This window comes from Ambystoma mexicanum, chromosome 1p (genome assembly GCF_040938575.1).
Source record: "Ambystoma mexicanum isolate Mex_15411 chromosome 1p, UKY_AmexF1_1, whole genome shotgun sequence".
NCBI lineage: Eukaryota > Metazoa > Chordata > Amphibia > Caudata > Ambystomatidae > Ambystoma > Ambystoma mexicanum.
Genome location: NC_090921.1, coordinates 563,906,676 through 563,929,234, shown reverse-complemented (window position 1 = coordinate 563,929,234; position 22,559 = coordinate 563,906,676). Strand labels below are relative to the sequence as shown.

The following is a 22,559-nucleotide window of genomic DNA, read 5'->3' as shown; positions in this document are numbered from 1 at the left end:
CAGTACAGCAATCTTTCTATTTCCAGGAAGTGCTCCAAAGATACTGTTAGGGAGAATTATCAGAAATGTACTAATTCCTCTCTACCTTAGAGACCCCCGGCACTTTTGCTGGACTCTAGGACTTTTTAATTTTCAACCTGGAGAGAGTGAGAACTTTACCCCACTCTCTGTGATTTAACAGTGTTTCTTTTTGGTTTTGGAGTCTGACAAACTTCATAGGCATCATCTTTGCATTGTGACACACAGCACCTTTAGAACAGAGGTACAGGGAAGTGTTTCAGATTTCCCAAAGGTTTAAATACCTTCTCTTGGATAAACTACTGTTTCCAGGAGCAGTAAAGTGAAATTGACTTTACTTAAATTTTTAACTTTCTAGACCCAGCATACACTATCTTACAATAGGGTGCTGGAGGGGTCACTTAGTATTCCCTTTGTCTAGTTTCCCCATGTAACTTTTTTATGTTAGCCTTCCTACAATTAATGGCTGGTGGCAGTGGTTTACTTTTTACTACCATTGTGTGTTTTTACCGTGGGCTGCATTCGCAGTTGCAGTAAAGCACCCATGGGTGCCCATTTTGTCAGAATGGCCCCAGTCTTTTTTACACCAGGTTTGGTCTCTTTGTTCGTTTTGTCATTGGCGGGATTCGTGAGTGAAGCCCACCTCTGGCTCCAGTATGTCTGGCAGGGGCAGGAAGTGAGGGAGGTGCCCGAAAACTCCCTGTGCTTAATCCCCTTGGTTACAGGAATGCACCCAAAGGTGATTGGCCGGCTGGCTGTTCGGCAAGGACAGCCACCCTGCTATGTGATTGACAGCTAGGCTGGAATGAATGGCAGGAACTTGCATAAAAGGTGAGGCTTTTTAGCTTGGAAGGCAGAGTCGACCACTGGACAAAGGAATCCGAAGAAGAACTTGGAAGAGACATCTGCTGCAACTCCTGGACCATTGTTTGCCCGGTGAAGCCCTGCTGCTGTGCTGAAGCTCCGAAATCGCCTCGACAAGAGAAGCCTTGCAAGGACGACTTTTCCCCTCCAGTTGGCGGGACTAATCAACTCCAAAGTGAACTTGTTTGGACATCCTCTCTGAGCTGGCTGTACGTCCACTGCTGCTGCTGGAACCGAAGTGCCAGGGAGAGGATTACCAAATGGAGTGCATCACTTAAGATGGACCGAGCTGCAGGAAGATCCTCTGGACTCCCAGTAAGCAGGACCGACCAAGCCCGAGCCACCTCAACAGAGTGCTGGACCCCAGATGCGAGGAAAGTCAAGAGTGGTATCCATGAGACCGCAGTGGTGCCATTTGCTGAGATGCAAGGAGCTGAAACTGCGAAGTGCTGCTGAATAGAAGTTGGTCCTTTTCTGCAGCTGACCATCCCGTTGTGTTGTAGGAGTCCCCAGAAGTCATCCCTCTTGTCTCCACGACGGAGGCCCAGGAACAACAGGATCGGCAGAGCCACACAGGAACAGAAGCCAGCTGGAACTATTTCTTCTAACCAAAAGTACTGTACAGTCTAAGAGAATTTAACTCTTGTCTTGTAGCCTTACTTGATCTCAGTTGAGACTTGTCTTGGTTACTTCTGTAAAGTTGATTGCATCTTCTACCTCTCACAAGCCTCCCAGCTTGTGACCCTACTTCTACTTTTTCTACAAAGACTTCTAAAACATTGTGCAAGACTTACTTACCTGCAAGAAGTGCTTCAGCTCACCTAGACTTTTGCCAATTGACATTGGGTGGCCTGGCTCCTTGAATGACTCTCCTCCGATTGTGTGTTGGTACCTTCCTTTCAGAAAAGGGTTAACTTACTTTGCATTGGGGGGGGGGGTTCAAAAGTACTTACCTAAACCGGGCGGTGATAGAGAACTTGCACTAAGAAAGTGCTAGCAAGAATGGATATATAACTTAGACACGGTTAAGAATGGCCTAAACTCGTCGGTGGAGTGGGGCATTTTCTTCTGACCCGAATATTTTCAACATTCATCTGGACGTATACCTTGCATACCTTGAACACTCTGGGTAATAATGCAAAGTAAAAGTACAGCAAGCATTAGACATGCAAGGTAATATTCAACCAGTCTGTCACATCTAAAAAATTGGCAGACACTTAAAACATTGGGGCACACTAAGACTGTCGAACAAGGAGTTTCACACGGGAGCCTTCCTGCAAACTAAAAATTGTTCAATTTTTCTAAGTGTCATAAATGCAAAACACTACATCAAAATTTGAGTTAATGCTGGCAAAGGTAAAATATGCAATTCCCCTTTATATTGTACAATTTAGGGAGCGCACACATGAATGAAAAAACAGCAGTGAATTAGACCAAACAAGCACACATAAAATGGCGGGCCAACTTAGACTTGGGAAGTAACAATAGAAACTGTCTAGTCACATATACCACTGAACACGTAGCACGGACATCAGAACGCGCTCAACAGAAACTCTTCAACAAAATAGACACTAGCCGGCATTGCACGCCGACGTTCCAGACGCCGGTCCATGTACGACATAGAGTAGCAGAACACCACGAATAATACCTGCAAAATAATCATTTACGTTTAATGAAATTAATTAACATGCTAGTAATATGCAAAACTACAGAGTAGAAAAGAACGAAAAATGAGCCGTTACAGCCTTGTTGACACCGCACCAAATAAGCTAGCCTTTTGGAGTCAATATGAACCAGACCATATGAACTGGGATACAAACATACTTTTTATAAATATGTAGCCAACATACGCAGATATGAATATAGAATGAATTGAAGCTCTTAAACAAAAACAGGGTGGGTGTTTAACACTCCTTCAAAATAAAACGCTGCTGAAGTCTTTTTCTTCACTTATATCAGCAGTGATACAGGCAAGTGAACAAGCCTGACACCAACAAGAAGAACTCGTAAGTGTGGTGAAGTCATCAAATTGGGAAGTTGCCAACCCTTATCGCCCAACACTGACCAGAAACACAACACCAACACGAAAAAACACAGATAGAAGTCAGTAAAAAAGTTGCTATGGCAAACAGAAGTTATAAAATGTTGAAATGTTTGTTGTGGAAATAACAACACAACAGCAATCTTATCTGCAGTACAACAGAAATTCGATTTGTGTCACACACAGGTGAAACAAAATTTTGTCTCCAAATGAGGAAGTAAACAACACAGGAAGCTTAACAAAATGGCCCCTGTCAAGAAAGGATGAAATCCCTTCAACAAAAATTATGATACTCATTTCCGACCAAGAACATTGACCAGGTCAGTACTCTGTCACAGTGGGACTAACCACCCCACAAGTTGTCTGCCCTGCCGTTTTTTTTACCAATTTGTTTTAAAAACTCCTACTTTTATGTTTTGTCTATAGTGAATGCAAGGCAAGAAATGTTGGGGAATGTATGAGTGTACCATTTATACCAAAGACATATTTTGTCGTGAAGACGGCTAAACCAAGAGGGATAGACACCAGGGATGGAGTCTAAAATACTCCCCTAGCCGAAACATATGTAGACACATCTGCTGGACACAAAAGGAATCTGTCCAAAAAAGAGACTTTATTAATTGCCTCTTTCGGTACAATTATTCTATGGAAAGTATGACATGCATTACTTACCGTAAAAGCATTTCTGATGATTGTATCTGCTTAGATTCACATGCAGTGCATATAGTCCGACATCCAGTAGTCACCGCAGAGTATTGCATCTTGTCTTTCGAGAATCGAAAAGGGACGTCGACATGGGCGTGCCTGTAACACTATCCCTATGTGACGTGTGGTGTACCCAAAATCCCTCACGCGTCGAGGTCCCTCCGATTGTATTTTTTCTGCTGTGAGGGAACCTTAAGACTATCGTGAGTACAAGTAGTAGACGTCTATGTTCCTTCCATCCGAGTGGGGAGGAAAGATGGGCACATGTGAATCTAAGCATATATAATCACTAGGAATGCTTTTATGGTAAGTAATGCATGTCTTCTGATGCTTGTTAATCTGCTTAGAATCACAAGCTGTGCATAGACTAGTGAGCAGTACCCGGAGTTGGAGGTGGGTTGTGAGAAGGTACAGTAGTGAAAAGATGTCTTAGTACTGCCTGTCTCACCTGAGAATCAGACCTAGAGTGAGTGTCTAGGCAATAGTGTTTTGTAAAGGTGTACACAGAACTCCAGGTTGCCACTTTGTAAATGGACTCTAGGGGAACATTTGCAATGAATGCTATGGAAGCCCCAGTGCCTCGAGCAGAATGTGCTCTAGGCTTGAAGGGCAGTTCTCTCTTAGCAAGAGTGTAGCAGAGTGTGATGCATTTGACAATCCACCTAGAGATAGTGGATTTGGAGACCGGATCTCCTCCTCTTCCTGCTGCCACTGAAACAAAAAACTGATTAGTCTTTCTTAGTGATCGAGTTCTTTCAATGTAAAACATGACTGCTCTGCGTACATCAAGTGTGTGCAGTCTTCTTTCTCCCAAGCTTGAAGGGTTTTGAAAGAACATTGGTTCTATGGATTGGTGCACATGGAACTTAGAAATGAATTTAGGCGCAAACCTAGGGTGAGTGCGTAGAACCAACTTATCTCTGAACTGTTACAAAGGGGTCTAGGACAGAGCGCTTGTAGTTCACTTACTCTTCTAATGGAGGTAATAGCTATTAAAAAGGCAGTCTTATAGGTGAGATCTTTAAGACTCGCTCTATGCATGGGCTCGAAAGGAGGCCCCATAAGTCTAGTCAACATCACGTTTAGGTCCCATCCGGGAGCTGGGTTAGAAATGGGAGGGTGAATTTTTTTCACTCCCTCCATGAAAGCCTTAACTGGTATTTTCCACCACAACACTTTGTTGTGATGTAGTGTAGGCTGAAAGCGCAGCTAAGTGAACCGTTAGAGAATGAAAGACCAGGCATGAGTCAAGTTATTGAGTTAGGTACAAAACAATATGTGTGGGAGATCAGTTAATGGGGTTGATGCTCTTCCAGTTGCACCAGATGAGAAACCGTTTCCACTTACTGGAATAGCAATATCGAGTGTTAGGTTTTCTTGCCTCCATGAGTATGTCCATACATCTTTGAGGGAGATCCAGGTGCCCAAACTCTATGACTTCAGGAGCCAGGCCGCTAAGTTAATTGTCTGCGGGCATGGGTGAAGAGTCTCTGCTTTGTCTTGCGACAACAAGTTATATGGGCAAGGCAGTTTCACTGGAGGAAATAAGAGACATCTCCATCAGATGAGCGAACCAGGGTTGGCGGGCCCACATGGGGGCCACCAGTATCATCGTGACTGGCTCCTGGTGCATCTTGTGCATTATCTTGTTAAGTAGGGGAGTCGGGAGGGGGAAAGCGTAAACAAATTTCCTTGACCATGTTATCCAGAATCCGTTCCCCATGTGGGCAGTTCAGCCCGAGAAGTTACCATATTTGAAAGGCCATGGAGGCTGCTTTTCCACTCACCATGTAAGCATGAAGGACTGAGCCTTTACATTAACATTCTGCAGTGTAGGATATAATCCAATGAGTCAATAGAGCTTTCAATACTTTGGAACCTGGGAACAAAAACCCTTGACGAGGATCTGATGTTCTCAGTTCTCTGCAGATGCAACATTAACACTCTACTAACATGAAGGCAAACAACAACTTGTTCTGAATTAGATGAGGGAACAAATCTGGGAGGATAATGTGACATTCTGATATTAGATCTATACAAAAAAAAAGAAAAATTAAAAAAAAAAAGAAAACAAGGTGTATGTACTCAAAATCACTTTGTCCTTCAGAAAAAATATGAAATGCTAAAGACAAGGGTTCAAAGGGCTTATAAAACAGAAAATCTATAGACATGATGACTGGTACTCTTTGGGGGAAGTCAAAGTAAGTAAGCGTTCAACTGAATGTGTGTTGCTGGGAGAACGAGTTTTGGTTTCAGGGTCCGATTGTTGTGTCAATACATTGTGCTCGTTATGGAATCCGTTATTGGTTCTCACAGATTTGTCTTTCCATGGGGCAACTTCTAATTCAGAACATAAGGGTCTTAGTACCAGTGTCTCCTCCGCCACTGGGCTGCTACCAACATAGACTTGCAGAAGTGACTATATCAGAGTTTCTATTGAATCTTTGGGTTAATTGGAAGAGGAGGGAGGGAACATATTTAGGAACTGCCATTTAATAATAATTTACATTTATATAGCACTACGAACCCTCAGGCATCTGAGCACTGCTTATTATTGCCCACAGTGTGTGGTGCTCATTTAAGGGGCACCGGTGCTCACCACGGTGTGTGGTGCTCATTTAAGGGGCAACTGAATGTGTCACCCAAGGAGCCTGCTCTCAGTTCCATGCAGGCAGCATGCAGATGGCAGTTTAAGAGACAACATTATGATTCCAAGAGAGCCAAGGAAGGGTAACAAGAGAGAACAGCAGAAAAATGCCCTTAAAGTTCTTTTGAACCATAGGGAACTGCCCCTGAAGAATATGCTCATTGTCAGATGGCTCTAGAAACATTCCAACACTCTGTGGCAGTTCATTGGCTTTTATAAAGAATTCAATGGGCCCTATTGCTGTCCACCTTGCTCGTTCAATACGCACCAATCCACCCTAACTCATGCATCTATGATCCTGAGGTTAGTATATGCAGAATGATTCACCCTAAAGGCAGAACACCTTTTCTATTTGAGCTCCCTCCGGTGAGTCCTACTCGATCTAGTTAGTCCAGTAACAGGGGTGTTGCATTAACCTTGCTTTACCGGGGAGTTTGTGATGAATTAAAGGGCGCCAAATCAAGTAGTGAACCTGCCTACCAGTCTACCGCATTATATCTCTATGGCGGGGCAGGCTGTTAACTGCAGGCGTGCACAAGAAGGGGCGGTGAGCACGCATCAGCAGCTGTAAATGCTTTAAACTTTTGTGGCTTTCTGACCGCACAGCATCTGGCGTAGCAGGTGGTTACCTGCAGACGTGCACAAGAAGGGGCGGTAAGCCGGCATCAGCAGATGTAGCTACTTTAAACTCTGGTGCCTTTCTGACTGCAGAGCGACACGGCTGGCGGGGCAGGCTGTTCCCTACTGTTCCCCTTGCTGGACCTGTATGGATCCTAGTCTGCTTGGTAGGTCTTATTCTTGACAAAGCATTTTGGAAACTCACACCATCTGCACTATGAGAACTGTGGGGATGCTGTGAATATACTTGTGGTAAGTGCGCCAATACTCGGACTAATTGGCAACACTGGCTAATGCAAAGCTCCTATTGCTAATTAATATTTGCACCTGCTGGAACTCAAGATATTTATTAAACCAACAGTGACCTACCATTTGTGATTTATTGCAGCTATACCCCCCTTATACTCCTGACAACTTGGCCTTGAATCCAGCCCTGGAATCAGTTGCATGCTGCAGCATAGCTGTGCTGTAATGATGGAGTCAGGGACTGCAGACTACTCCTTTCAGCTCACCCGAAATGAGCACGGCATAACTATATTACAGCAGATTTTGGCCCTGCAACTCCTGCGACATTTGTGACACCAGTTAAAGCCAGGATCTTGTAACTGTACAGGGATTGGTTTTCATTTCTGGGCTGCATTCCATGGGGAAAAGAAAAGTAACAACCCTTCAAGAGGGGGCTGAAGGAAAAAGAAAGGGGGGCATTAAATACCCTATACAGAATCAACAGTCATTGGACAGAAAAAAGTTTCAGGAAAGTTGGAATTAAAAATTCTTCAAGCAGAGAATGCCCTGTCAGGTACCTTGGGGCATGGAGTTACCGATGAAAAAATATGTCTAGTCGAGAAGGAGATATTGGTTTGACGTCCACTGGGAGTGATGCTGGAAAATCTGTGTTATACAGCACAGTTATTTGTACCAAGGACAACAGCTCTGACTTAACCCCTAATGTTCTCTCTACCATGGCTCTCCACACACATACATGGGGAAACACACCCTCAGACTCTAAGTGCCAATATCCCTTTGTGCAGTCAGTAGTAAATGTATATAAATTGATACTGCTACGTTCACATATTATTTTCCTTCAAGAAACTTGGTCCTTATCCAATATCATATTTGATGTCTACTGTGCCCATCAAATCATCTATTTAATCATTGTGGATTAAGGGGTCTCACACCATTAATGGTCTACAGGCATGAACTTCACCTTAGCAGCAATGAATTAACTATGTATTTCTATAACAGCCCACAAAAATGATTCGTCATTGGAAAGTTTCAAACTCCTAAATGAACAATCTACTGGAAGAAGGCAAATATTCTGATTGTATGATCACCTTGAGGGGTGGGGGGTGGAGACTTTAATCCAAAATTGGGATTTATTCAATTACAAGGATGACTAGTCAGTGGGTATCATGGACCTATAACAATGAAAGATGCCAGAACGTGCATGCTGTTTTACATTTGGCTCATTGAATGGGGTTTACGGTTAGTGAAAAGGACCTCTGGAAAATATAACATTTACGGGACACCAGTGGCATTCCTCAATCGATTTTTTTTGTATTTCACTCCACCAATGGCCAAGGTTACAAGACTTCTATGTTTTGAAAGATGTATGCAGTGACCACCATTCCATTACTCACATACTCGGGGAAAGGTATGTGAGAGTTGAAGAGGGAGACCCAAATGTGGCCCTTGTGGATCCCATCTGACTCGCAGCCAGAAGGCAAAGAAATGAGAGGTGCACATCTTTTCTAGGCCCTTCATCGACATCGCTGATGCAGCGCAGATGCGAGAAACATTACTCGCTCAGGCAGTCATTTAAGCCATATCCAGTTGACAATATGGAGGAGATACAGCTGTCATGGATTCAACAGATTGACTATGACTTCAAGAAAATGATGACGTCCCGACAGACATCATGACATAGATGCGTTGGACATGAAGCACATAGGCATCCATGCCTGAAGTTACATGAACACTTTAGTTTATTGCGTATATACATGAAACAAAGGCTTATGAATCCTATTAGGCTGTTGCTGTGACCGGCGAGCTCCGAGTGCTCTGGCACTTCGCAATAAGGATTAATTTGTGCCGTAGGCTTGGTCCTTCCCTGTCTAGGAGCATTTACTGTCCAAGATAGTTGAGGTCAGCGACTGGATGAACAGCTTGCATATAGCAGGCTTGGTTGCACTACTTCATTCCTAAACTAGTGTCAAGTGGGCGATTCAGACTCCCACTGTGGTTCTGGCTACTACCAAAGACACAGAATACACATTGTGGTATTTGAAAATTGGTCATGCCCTGATGAAGGCTGCAAATGCTTGGAACAGCAGCTATGGTTCTTGAGATGGCTGAAACACACTGCGTCGACTTTTTATGTATTGACAACGACACTGCAGATGTATGGGCAGGTCATACATATAGAGAAAAAGCACAACAAGGGATTGAAAGGACTCTGTAATAAGTCTGGGTTTTTGTTCAAACATTACATACACGTGTCGGATCTATGCGGATGATAGGCCCCAAATTGTCATCACTGGGTTGTTTTGTGCCTGATAATTAAATGAAACGTTAATGTTGGTTACATAAACATGTCTGAACGTCTAAATGTGGTCTGTAAAATGTGTATATTAGAATGTCTTCATTTTTGGGTTATGTGAATAAAATTATATTTTGGTTAAATAATCAGAATTGGTTTAGCCTCTACAAATTGAAGTAGTGGTGTGTGACAAAGGCATTGATCATTGTGTTTTATAAATTCTATTAGAGGAACGACACACTTGCACCAGTAAATCTTTAGCTAATAGGAAAGAGAAAGATGCCAAGAACATGTATAATTAGCTTGCTCTTGCTTACTTACAACTAACATGAACTGCCATAAAGATCAAGATGGAAGCCAAAGGTACATTGAAGTGAACAGGAAAAGCAAGACGAACTTCAGAATAGAGGGAAAGGCCGATAGCCTGATTCAGCTAATGGCAGGCAGACAGCTTGCAGCGCAAGCACAGTGTGCGTCTTCGCTGAGGACAAGCTGAGACGGAAAGTTTCCAGTTCACCGAGATAAGAAACCTGCAAGGAATATAGTCTAAAATCCTCCATTTCAAGCAGAAGAGCTCAGTTTCGCGGTCCACACTCATGTGACCTGAAAGAACAGGACAATGCCTATTCACTCAAAGCAGGTGGAGAAAGCGGTTCCCACGTAGATTCGAAGCTGGACGTACCTTCTCAAGGTTTAGGTGAGCAGAGATGGCAACACATTGGGAACACACAGCACCTTCGTGATTGTTCCCATTGCCTTGAATAATTTCTCTCAACCTGGTAACTGTCCAAGGTTCCAAGGCTGAGAAGACCTGTCCTGTCCAATCCTTAGCTACCTTTCACGTTAGAGTATATTTTGTTGCAGCGGTCAATAATTTCACTGTTAACCTGCAACTTTGTAATTGTGGCATTTAGAGGTGGTCACAGGTGGAGCCACCAGATATGGCTATCCAATAGTTATGCTAACCCATGTCTATTACATACATAGTACTCTCCAATTAACCAATCCCCTTCCCTGATCGTGATGCTGTTTACGATCCCCCGTCATCTTGATTGATAATAAAAGACAGTAAACCTTGCCCTATGGTTGAGTTTTACGTTCTTGCGGCAAGGATTTTGGTGGGGCCCCAAGTACCCTCTTGCAGATAGCTGCTAAGAGTTCCCATGCCGCTCCTTTACAAATGGTAACAGAGAGATGGGCGCTAAGATCTTTCGGCATTAAACCCCCCTCGTTCCCGCCACATGTCCAAGAACTGCACATCGACCAGCGAGGATCAGACCCCAAGCCAGACGCGGGAATAAGTGAAGAGGTCAATTGGAGCTGCCTTGAAAAAAATCCTGCCCACTCCTTGTGGGACGCAAGCAGACTGGACGACAGAGTGGCAGATTCTGGGAGAGTCAGTGTCCGAGGGGCTTCAGCGGATCACGGAGTGTAAGTATAGGCTCAACAATGTGGCAAATACAGGGGATGGGAAAGTCTTGCTTAATGTTGTGGTTTTTGTGTTTTATGTGAAGGTTACCCATTTTTTAGGCGGTCAGCTTAGTCTACGGATGAAAAATATAAAAATACTATGAAAATGTTACCTATAATCTGGGCGTTAGCTTAAGTTTATGGATGAAAAATATTTAAAAATACAACAAAAAAGAAAAGGGATAACTAGGAGTTAGGCAGTTTAGCTTGGTTCATGGATGTTTATGTATGGTTACCTTGGTCTAGGTTTTAGCAGGACCCTAGTGTAGATCACAGAAGGTGGTTTCTTATTTTATCTTGTTGTGATGTATTCCTATATGCGCCGCTATAGAAGAACCATATTATTTTGGGATACCACACCCTGTGACTAGCTGAGGCAGGTAGACAGTCGTGTGTTATGTCATGTTTGTTATTGTGTCGAGGTTGTCAAAAGCGAGGACATATATTGTAGTATTAACGATTTGTGATGTAACGTGAGGTGGATGAATAGGACTTCTTAGAAGGTGGTGGATTTCACTTTGTTGAGCTGTTCCATTGGTGAAAAGGGTTATGCCATTTGGCCGACGATCGAGGAGCATGTGAGTGAAGCTGCGGTCTGGTCCTTCGAGGCAGAAAAAGTAGTTTGGGCAGAGTGTGGAGCATGCTATTGTAGATGGTGGTGAGCCAGAGAGGCTGTCGGGACGATTTCTTTTTGGAGTTTATGGCTTTTTGTGAATTCAATTGGAAAAAAGTGATGTCAAATATGTAAACTGTGAATTGGCAAAAGGTATTTAAAGGTGTCGAAATCCTGTTTTGAGGTCAAGTAAGTATTGATGATTACAAAGTGACGTGCTACCATGAGGGATACAACCAGTCAACATTTATGGAAGTGCCTCACGCGTTATAAAGACAAAACACCCAAGTATAGCGCCTAAAGGACTAGCGATAAAGAGGGCAAAATGGCAAAGCCATGGCCAAAAGACGGAAGCTTTTCCAAACATATGCAGCAACATATGACCACCTATTTACATGCCGGCTGTAAGGGAAAGAAGTTAAGTAATTGATTGGCCACATTAGAACTGTGGAAAATGTTTTAGGACGAGGAAGAGGACCGGATGCAAAAGCAATGGATGTTGAGCCAACGAGATATAGCGGGCGAATTGTCCACGGTAATCCTCCTCAAACTGCTGACGTAGGTCCAACAGAAGAAAGTCAGTGATTTTACCCTGTCAAGGAATAGAAGGCAGTGGCAGGATACATTAATCCCATTTTTGCACCACCTGCATATAGTAGCAAAGACACTTAGCAGCACGAATCAGGCGTATAGAAAGACAGACACCATCAGCAGCGAGCATAATGAGCGCAGCGACGGCAAGTGAAACTAAGAAAAGACGATGAGGGATGGACTGGACATATCGGAGATCATGAGGTGACAGTTCCGACAAGTGAATGGGTAGGCAGACAGATACTGCTTAAAGGAATGGTTTGGTCAAAGATTTTTATTGCCCCTACGGGTCGGCCATGTGTTTTTAAGCCTAAGTCGCTTGATTTAAGAACACTTTCCTATGGACCTTACCCGAGTTTTCGTCCATTAAACGCACCCGAAAACAGGCATCAGGGAGTTGCCATTTTGTGATAATCCTATCATTTCCCGCCATCGCCCTGGCTGACCTGCTTTTGCGGCACTAAATCACATCCCCCGCCCCTGAGCCTGTCATCAGCAGATGCGTACCGCCCATTTCACAACGCCAAAGCGGGTCTCATGTCAACATTCGCTGCGCTTCAGCTAATGACGTGTCGCAATGGAAATGGCAGGACGCCTCGTTCCTCAATAAGTATAAACAGACCGTTTCACAACACACAGCAGCAGATTTTCGACTCCATTCCTCTCTCTGCGTTACTTTGAGTATTCTGTGACTCGTTTCTGTGCTCTGGTCAGCTACCTTCGTTGCTTGTAGCCCGTGTGAACAGATACCAGTACCACCGCTATCAATTATTTTTGCTTGTTTAACACAAAATGGCTACAATAATGCCCTACATGTACGAGCCCGAGTATACCGAGGAGGAACTACTGGAAAGGGAAACACGCGAAAACGATGGGTCTGCGGACGGCAGTTGGGAGGACGATTCAACAGCTGAAGAGCCTGGACCTAGTCGCATGGACAGTGTTTCCACCTGCTGCACATGCAGTCGGTGCGACCTAATGCCAACGGAGGACGAGAAATGCTGCTGCTGTGAAAACTCGGGATGCGTGGCTTACATTTCAGAAGGCGAGCCACGACCGCAATGCATCACCGAGCTGCCAGACTTCAGGGCAGCCTGCCTCACACGGTCCGTGTTGAGGATAATGATGGTGCTTATGCACGAACTTCGCGCAACTGTTCGTCCTCGTAATCCGAGTAACGAGTAAGTATACTCTGCTTGTCATGCCACTCCTATTTCATGGTCTTGTACTATATCCAAAATTACATATACATATCATTGTAATGCAAGAAAGTCTTTCAATAGTGTGCAGTGTCTAGATAACATTTGTCCGAGCAGAATGCCATTAGTTACAAGAATTGTCATTGACAACAAACGTTTATTAAACTTATCTTGGTCATTTAAAAACAGTTTGTTTCATTGCTTTTCACAGGTGGTACAGGCTGGTTGCCTATCTTTCCTTTACATGGTGGCTTCAAGGGAGGCTTGGACACCGCGTTCGAAGAGTGATACCCGCCTGTGCCGATCGTGCCATAAGAGAAACGTTCCCGAGTGACAGCGGTCAGTACAGGGGATTTTCTCTCGCTGTGCTGCAACCTGAACTGTACAATGTGTAAAGGTTTGTATTTTTGTGTCAACAAAATAAGATACAAAATAAAACACCACATATATTTTAACAACGGTTGTTTCGATTTTTTAAATGAATCAAGTGTGTCTCCATTCAAGGATGGATATCAGACATCTGTGCTCGGAATGGGTGAAGTTCAGGTCGCTGTGAAGCGGGGTGGTCACTATCTAAGCTAACATAATATATTATCAATAATGCATGCACTAAATAACACTTGTTCAAAGTCTTTCAGTCGGTTATGTCTCTATAAAAGTCACACATATATCTATACTATCAATTAACATTGGATTATACAGGCCTTGGGTCAAAAGTCTTGACCACTATAATACACTGTTTGAAGTGTGGGTCTATGCTCACAAGAATCTCCGGTATGTGGCATTTGTTATTGATAGGCAACGATATACTGCAGTAGGGGTCTAATGTTAGTTGGGGATCTGCTAGTTGGGAATCTTGGCGTGGTCAGTGGTCTGGCACATGAAGAGAATACCTTTGCAGGGACACAGGGTCAGAATGGCAGTAAGTTTCCACTGGCGAGGGTGCGTGGGCAAGGACACGTTTGTGGAGATGAACAAGCCATGTGCTTGGTTCAGGCCGGTTCACATGCAGGACCGTGATCTCAGAGTGATGTGTTACATTTATTAGCTGTTGCAAATACCTCTGTAGTTTTCCAGTCGGAGTGGGAACGAGGGTGTGGGCCATGTGCTCTGCGCGCTGTACTATCGCAGTGAGGCCTGGTCACCAAGATGGAGTGGATAGGGGGTACAAAAATGGATGCCCCGTGTCCTGCTCAGTGTTCCCATCTACGCAAATGTCATCCAAAGTTAACATCACATAAGGGCAAGGGGCGAACCCACAACTGGAGGCACTTGGTACGAGTTTCTACTGAGAAGTAAAGGATGAGAGGGGCCTGATGGCCCCCCGCTCCCACACACTTGCCTGCTGGCCACAAGGCATTTCGCACCTGGGGATGAGCGCTGGCATGGGGGGCTGTCACGGGCGCAAACGGCCAAGTTGCCAAACAGCATGTACACTTCAAAAGGTATCCCATGCCCAGGGGCTATCGCTCACATGGCCTCCTCAGACCCCGTGTCTCCAGGCAGGCCTTCCCCGAGGCAGGCCGCCCCCCTGCAATCCACATAAGTGTGTCTCCATTCAGCAGTCTTCCTGTGCCTTATGTGCACGCCCCAGGCCCATCCATCCCACACCCTCTATCAAAGGCGTTTTGCACCCGGGGATGAGCGCTGGCATGGGGGGCTGTCACGGGCGCAAACGGCCAAGGTGCCAAACAGCATGTACACTTCAAAAGGTATCCCATGCCCAGGGGCCATCGCTCACATGGCCTCCTCAGACCCCGTGTCTACAGGCAGGCCTCCCCCGAGGCAGGCCGCCCCCTGCAATAAAAATAATACCACGACATACACACGTCATTCATTCACAAACACACCCCTGTTTCTAATACTTTATAAACCACTTGATATGTCTCACGAGAACATCTTTGTGCTTTGCAAGTCAACTCCTGAACCTTCTACCTGAGAAGCACTGAGATCTATGCTAATCTGCTTGTCGCCGTACTATCTGTGACCGCTTCGAGCAAACTCGTCAGTGTGCTACCTGTGGCCATCTACCTGTTCTCCTGCAACATACTGCTTGGCCTGCTGAATCCAACTGTTTGTTGGTCAAGGTAAGGCCATGTATCCTAGTCATATTTCGGTCATTTTTACATTTCAATCTATTTGCTATTATAGTACCCAATAGAGCTGTGGTCATTGGTCTCATTGCTATTGACTTGAGTTTCAATTGTTATGCTATCAATAGATCCATTTATTTTCATCGGTGTCAACTGTCATTGAATGGCATCCTACGGGGGTCCAGTCTATAATGTAAGCATGTTTCCTTTTCGTGCAAGACAGAACATCCAAGGGACGAGTCACATGTTCAGAGTCACATCATTTAAAAAATGTCTGTAACTTATGCAAATACTAAGCCGCACATGATGAACTGGTATGGTTCCGGTGACCAAAACAAACCTTGAATTGAGCATGGTATGGTTCATTTACTTTATGACATTTTTATTCATCAAGGTTTTATAATAATCTTGATATTTAATTTTCAGTATTTTCAACAATGCCTGCCTGTTCGATTAGCGGTTGCCCTTCGAAGACCCATGCTAAATCTGAAGGCACTACAATGCATGTTTTCCCGAAAACTGTTGATCGAATAAGGGAATGGGTCAGACATTGCGGATATCCACTGGATGAGCTGGAAAGTAGAGTCCAACAAGTCTTTGAGGACAAGAGGGGTGATCGATACCGCATCTGCAGCCGGCACTTTCCCTCGAACATGTACACCACATCTTGGGTAACAAAGAAGAATAAACGGCGATCAACACGAAAATTGCTCGCAAACGCTATTCCCACTCTATTCGTCCACAATCCACCACTGGTGAGTCAAGTGTCCGTTTTTAGGCCTTGCGGTAGTGTGTAGGCAGCCGCATGGATTCATTGATATTTTAGGTGTTGTTTCCAATTTGTAATACTTTTGACATTGATATGAGTGTATAGCTTTTTGAATAATGACATTTATCAATATATTATTTTTAGATTTCATAACACACAAACGAAATCTATATATGGGCACAGGCAATTGTGCTATATTGCGCATTACTCAAGTATTCTGTTTCCTTACATGGCAATTTTAAATATTGGCATTTCATTATCAAACAATAATTTACCTTTACAACTTCTTGACTATCCCTTGAATCTGAAGCAAGAACATTCTACTTCCGTCACGTGCTCGCAGTTATCAACCACTTCTAGCGCGTATCAGGTAAGCATACTTGGCTATTCTGCTAGAAGCAACATATCAACCTTTACGCTGGCCTAGTGCCTACTTGATGGAACAGCCTTGCGGTTCAACGTGCGACAAAAGTGCTTCTTTGAACGAAAACCAACACCCTGTGTACCATAAAGGAACAGCGCGTGACTCACGATAAACTTTTAAGGATTTGCGGATAGAGATAAAAGAAAATAAATGACTTTCGGAGTTCATATGGCAATTGCTGAATATTCTATAAACATTTAATGTCAAATAAATGTACTCTACCAAATTTACCGTGTTGCTGTTTGATTTTAAAGTACAGTTTCATATTCCGAATTGTGTGAGCTGATCTGTGTTGGTTTCCGGGTTCTGTGTGAAGTCGCATAGAAGACGACAGGGCGCGTTTGCCTACGCAGCACAGAAACATCACGGAGAGAGGCGGGGAATATGAATGTTTTGATAATGTCAGGCTCAGGGGCGGGGGATTTGATTTAGTGCCGCAAAAGCAGGTCAGCCAGGGCAATGGGGAAACGATAGGATTTTCACAAAATGGCAGCTCACTGATGCCTGTTTTCGCAACTTTTAATGGACGAAAACTCAGGTAAGGTCCGTAGGAAATTTTTCTAAAATCTAGAGACTTAGGCTTAAAAACACATGGCCGACCCATAGGGGCAATAAAATTTTTTGACCGAACCGTTCCTTTATACTAGACGGGAGGACTACACGCGAGGGAGGACATACAGGTGAGGAAGCTACAAATCGTAAAGATGCGGAGGAAGAAACAAAAGAATGGGCAGAGATAGTGGAGGAGGTACAGAGAAGAGAAAAGGAAGAGAAGGAGGAACACGACAGGTTGTGGATAGAGCGAGCCTAAGAGAGGGAAAGGGAAGAGAGAAAAAAGGCAAAGAGCATTAGAGGAAGTGGCGATGAGAAAGAGTTGCAAATTAAGAAAGACGAGAAGGTTAGAGGTTGAGTGACTCGTTAAAGAGCGTTGACGCAGAGAATAAGAGAAGCATCGGAGACATGAGCAGGGAAGAAACAAAAGTAAAGAGACATTCCAAAAAAGTAGCAGACACTAAGGCAGAATGACTATGAGGGAGAGGGGATACGAAGAAGAATAGAGAAACTCTATAGCAGTAGAAGAGACAGTTTAACTGCCCCGAAGGCAAGTAGGATACACCAGGGTCATTGTTATGGGGGAGCGTGATTTTTCAGAACAGTAGAAGGGGAAACAGGAGAAACCAATGTTATGCCCAAGATCACACGCACGCGCAGGCATACATGCCACAACCAGTGCAAACACAGGGCATGCCAATACAGCCATATCAACCCATGACACAATGCAAGCGCAGGATGCAGCCACCTCAACCAGCACAGCAAACACTGATGCAGCAAACCACTGTAGTGACCACACACACACACACACACACACACACCATGATGCAGACTCCCGTACAGAAGCTGGGAGGAGTAACAGTAGTGGGGGAAAACCCATTAACCGGGACAGGGATGGCATTGTATCCACAATAGGACAGCCCACAGAGAAACCTGATGTGTTCAATGCTATCTGTTACGCCTGACCCGAATGAGGAAGCACGGAAAGGGGTGACAATAGGTAACAAGACTTTCTTCTTTCTTGTGGATACACTGGCGCCTCAAATCACGAAGGGAGATATTCGATGTCAGGCATTCCCATGAATGCGCAGAGATTCTCCGGGGCTACAGATTTGGTTCCGTTTACTGACAAACTTCCACTTTCTATAGGAGAACATTACTTGATTATGCCATTGTTATATTCCAGACAGACCCCAATAAACATAATGGGTAGGGACATGGTGAGCCGACTTAACATGACCCTCTCATTCACTTATCAGGGGATAGTGTGTTCGACTCCAGGGATTCACTATATGAATGTCAGGAAACTTATCCAGGCATTTTGCAGGCAGACTGTGCAGAGGGGGGTGCCAGCAAGCTTTTCTAGTATGGAGTGGAAGTGCTGATACATGGCTTCCAGGGATACAAGGCAAAATGCTATGTGTACCTAATGAGTTTTTGTTCAGACCAGATGTTCCCTTAGATGAGAAGGAAGGTCAGGTGATACCAATAGAACTGGAGGTAGTTATAGTTAGGGGCGAAAGGGTAGTATTGCATGGGATGGTCCACACAGGACGAGCATGGAGGACCGTGGTCGCACTAGGTGAAGGGTACCGACTAACTTGACAGATGAGGCACTGTTTCAAGATGAGCGTTCAGATCATGAAGTAGTGTTTTCCATGAGCATTACCCATTGGGTGAGGATACATTACAGGGAAGTAACACAGGGAATGACTTTGCTGAAAAAAGCATCACCATTATTCCTCGAGGAAGACTTGGCGCAAGTACCCAATTTTTTATGGACCAATAGTCTATATGACGTTGGACTGTTAAAAGGAGATGGAGCTGTCAAAATAAAACTCAATCTTACCAAGGGCAAGACAATATCCATTATCCAGGGAGGCAGACTAAGGCATTTATGAGATTATTGCCGCATTAGTGAAGCAAGGCATTTTAGTTCCTTCGGACTCACAGTGCAATACGGCTCTGTACCCGGTGAAGAAGGCGAAGGGATATCTGTCATGACCACTGTTAGGGGTCACAAGTTGTGCACCAAGCAGGCTCCCACCAGAACCCTAAAGGCCTTACAACTTCTGCAAAAAGGCTCCTGGAGCCAGTCATGGTGCCTTTGGCACCAGGCTCATATGCGATAAGGAGAGACTTATCAGGCTTGCTTTCATTTATGTACATGGATCTTTAAATCCAACATGGAAGCAACCGCATAGCTCAGTTCTTATGAACCAAGCCATGCGGTCTAGTGTTTTGGGTGTGGCTGGGCCTGCAACTACTTTACCTGGGCTATATAAACCACACCCAGACTGCAGAACACGCTTCGCGTAATTCTGTAACTAGCAGCGTGACGCTCATCGTGTCCAGCTCCTGGTCTTCAGCATCTTCCTCTAATCCTGTAATCCTGCAAGAACAAGAACAAGATTACTTGTTTTACCTGAGAATACACCATCCTACGCTCAGTTTTTCAACCGTGCCGAAACCTGGGGAAACCGAGAGAAGAAACATCACCTGTGAGTACTAGCTTGAGGAATTCCAGCATTATGCGGCCACAGCTCCCGTTCGAACATCGCAACCTGCAAAGTTAGAGAGGGGAAAAACAATATTACAACGCGCGCGCTTCCAAAACATCGAATCCCATCATTCATACTTGAATTCCATCGCGCTACGCAGCGCTTCCATCCGGAACTCCACGACAACACCCTGCAAGAGAATAGGAGAAATATTCAGGTTCGCTTTCAATATTTAATGCCCGCATAGCACTTAACTTACCTTAACAGATCCCTGGGGTCAGTTTTCATCGTGCTCTTGCCCACTCGTAGCACCGCAGCAGCCTCTGAGGAGAAGAAGAGAACACAGGTTAGCTTCAAAGAGACAAAGAACACATCGCTTTGCGCTTTCCCTTACCTTAGAACATGCCTCTTCATCCAGCACGACAGCATCAAACCTTCGCACCTGAAAAGACGATATAGGCATTAAGGGGATTTCCACCATAAAACAGAAGTAAGACCTACAATTAAGAAACCTACCTGCCTACCAGCAGAGTCGGGGTCACAGCAGGCCTGGACCCGAAGAAAGGCGCACTGCACCAGTGAAGCAACTCGGGCAGATCACCAACAAACGCCAAGCGCCCCTGCACCAGACACAGGACGGATAGCTCACCCTGCAAACAATTAAGGTGAGAAAGACTCAGTGGGAGAGGGATCAGTCAGAGGGAGGTGGGAGATTCACCCATTAGAGACAGTTATCACAAATCCTCCCTTCTTTGATTGCAGATTCGTTATTCCGCGCTGGGCAACTACGTATCCAGGGTTCCAGATGCCAGAGCCTTCCAGACGCCCCCATGGATATCAGGTGAGCATTAGAGCATCATTGAATTATATTCTGGATTTATGTCCTTTGAACCGGATTGTTGAGGCAGAATTTCCATTAGTTCCCAATCTGGAAACAATTCTATGTAGCATTCCACCGGAAGCTACTCACTTCACGGTAACAGATTTGAAAAACGCTTTCTTCTCTTTCCATTCACGATGAGTCACAAGATTTGACCTCCTTCCTATATAGAAACTGGAAGTGTAAAAACACAAGCTTACAACAAGGGTACTGTTAATCACCCCCTATTTTCAACAGGGACCTCCAAATTGACTTAGGGAATACACAGGTAGAAAGTACCATTATCCACTACATACGTAGACAATATCTTAATCTGCAGCAGATCTGAAATACAGTGTCAAAATGACTCATTACACTTATTAACAGTATTAGTAGAAAAGAGGTACAAGGGAGAGAAGGCAAAGTTACAATATTGCCAGAAGGTAGTGTTGTACATTGGACAGCTAATATCACAGGAGGGAAGAAAAGTAACCATAGAAAGGGCGGAGGTGATCTTCAGAACATCGATGTCACGGCTCGTGGGAGAGGTGTAACAATTCTTGGGCCTCTGTAACTATGGCAGGGCCTGGGTGTTAGACTACAGTACATACATGAAATCCCTTTTAAGCAGGCTTCGGGAAGCACAGAGGGGGAACAGTGACCTGTCATGGGCAAGAGATGACTGAAGCATTTGAGGAGCTAAAAAAGGTAATATGCACAGCTCTAGTGTTCGGGATCCCCAATTACAAGGACACATTTTATTTGTTCTCACACTCCAACAGAGTAGTGATCACTGCAGTACTCACACAGAAGACAACCTTAGGACACAAGCCAATGGCCTGTTATAGTAGACGACTAAACCCAGTAATGAGAGGAGATTACCCACGCAACAAGGCTTTGGCTGCTGCTGCATTCGCAGTAGAAAAGTCTGCTTTACGTGGAGAGTGCCCTCTTTGGGATCCTTGAAAAACGCAAAAGCACACTGACTAACCAAAGAGCATCTGGACACAAAGTAATCATTTCTAATCCAGCGATAAAAGTAGTAAAATGCAGAATTGTAAACCCAGCGACATTTATAGCTGAACCAGTGGAGGAGGGAGACTATGTGCACGACTGTACTACATATATGGAACAGTATGACATTCCTAAAGTGGGGGAGAATGTCCTTGAGGGGGAGAAGTACTTTATATTGACGGGTCGTCGACGATAAACCAGGCAAAAGACATACTGGGACAGCAATGGGAAAACTGAACATGGACAGGACAGCCGAAGTGGTAGCAAGCGCAAGATTTTTCTGCGCACGCAGCAGAATCAGTGGGTGTTATCATGGCATTAGAAGAGTGAAAAAATCAAGAGGTTACAGTGTATTCCGATTCGGTCTATGTGAAGTCTACAGTATAATGTGGACTGTCACGATAGCAGAGGAGGGGCTTCCGGCGTGCTGACGGCACACCAGTGCAGCACGCGCCCTTACTGGACAGACTCAGACGCTCTACAACTCCTATCAGCTATAGCAGTCATCAAATTCCAGGCGGACAAGAAGGGCGGGGGGTTGGGAGGACTTAAGTCTCCTGTGGTAACGGAGCCACAGACGCGAAGCACAAGCATATTTCACATAAATAAATGAGTTAGACACCCTATACAATACACGTATACGCGTGCGCAATAGGATATTGAAGGATGGTTATAACTCACTACCCGCCACCCAGATAATGGAATTTCAGGGGAAGACCCCCTCAGAGGAAAAGGAATTATGGATGAGGAGGGGCTGTTCACTATCCCCTACAGATGCATTATGGCAATAGGAGAGCACATGTAACCTAGTAATTCCAGTAGCATTATTGCAAGTTGCACTCGCGCAATTGCATCAGTCCACTCACTTAAGCAGCGACATACTTGCTGCACATACTGGGTAAGAGTGGTTCTGTCCGAAATACTGTGGAGCATATCCGCATTCATGGAAAATTGTATTGCAAGTAAAAAAGTTCACATGTTGAGAGTAGTGCGAGGAGTAATTCCCCACCCAATTGGTAATTTCCAATACCTCCATGTATAT

At 44.6% G+C, this 22,559-nt stretch overlaps 1 protein-coding gene across 1 annotated transcript in view; it reads right to left on the bottom strand.

Annotated features, from left to right (window-relative positions):
* Positions 1–22,559, bottom strand: part of SCAMP4 (secretory carrier membrane protein 4) — a 406,064-nt gene that overhangs the window by 5,691 nt on the left and 377,814 nt on the right. The gene's annotated exons all lie outside the window — the stretch shown is intronic.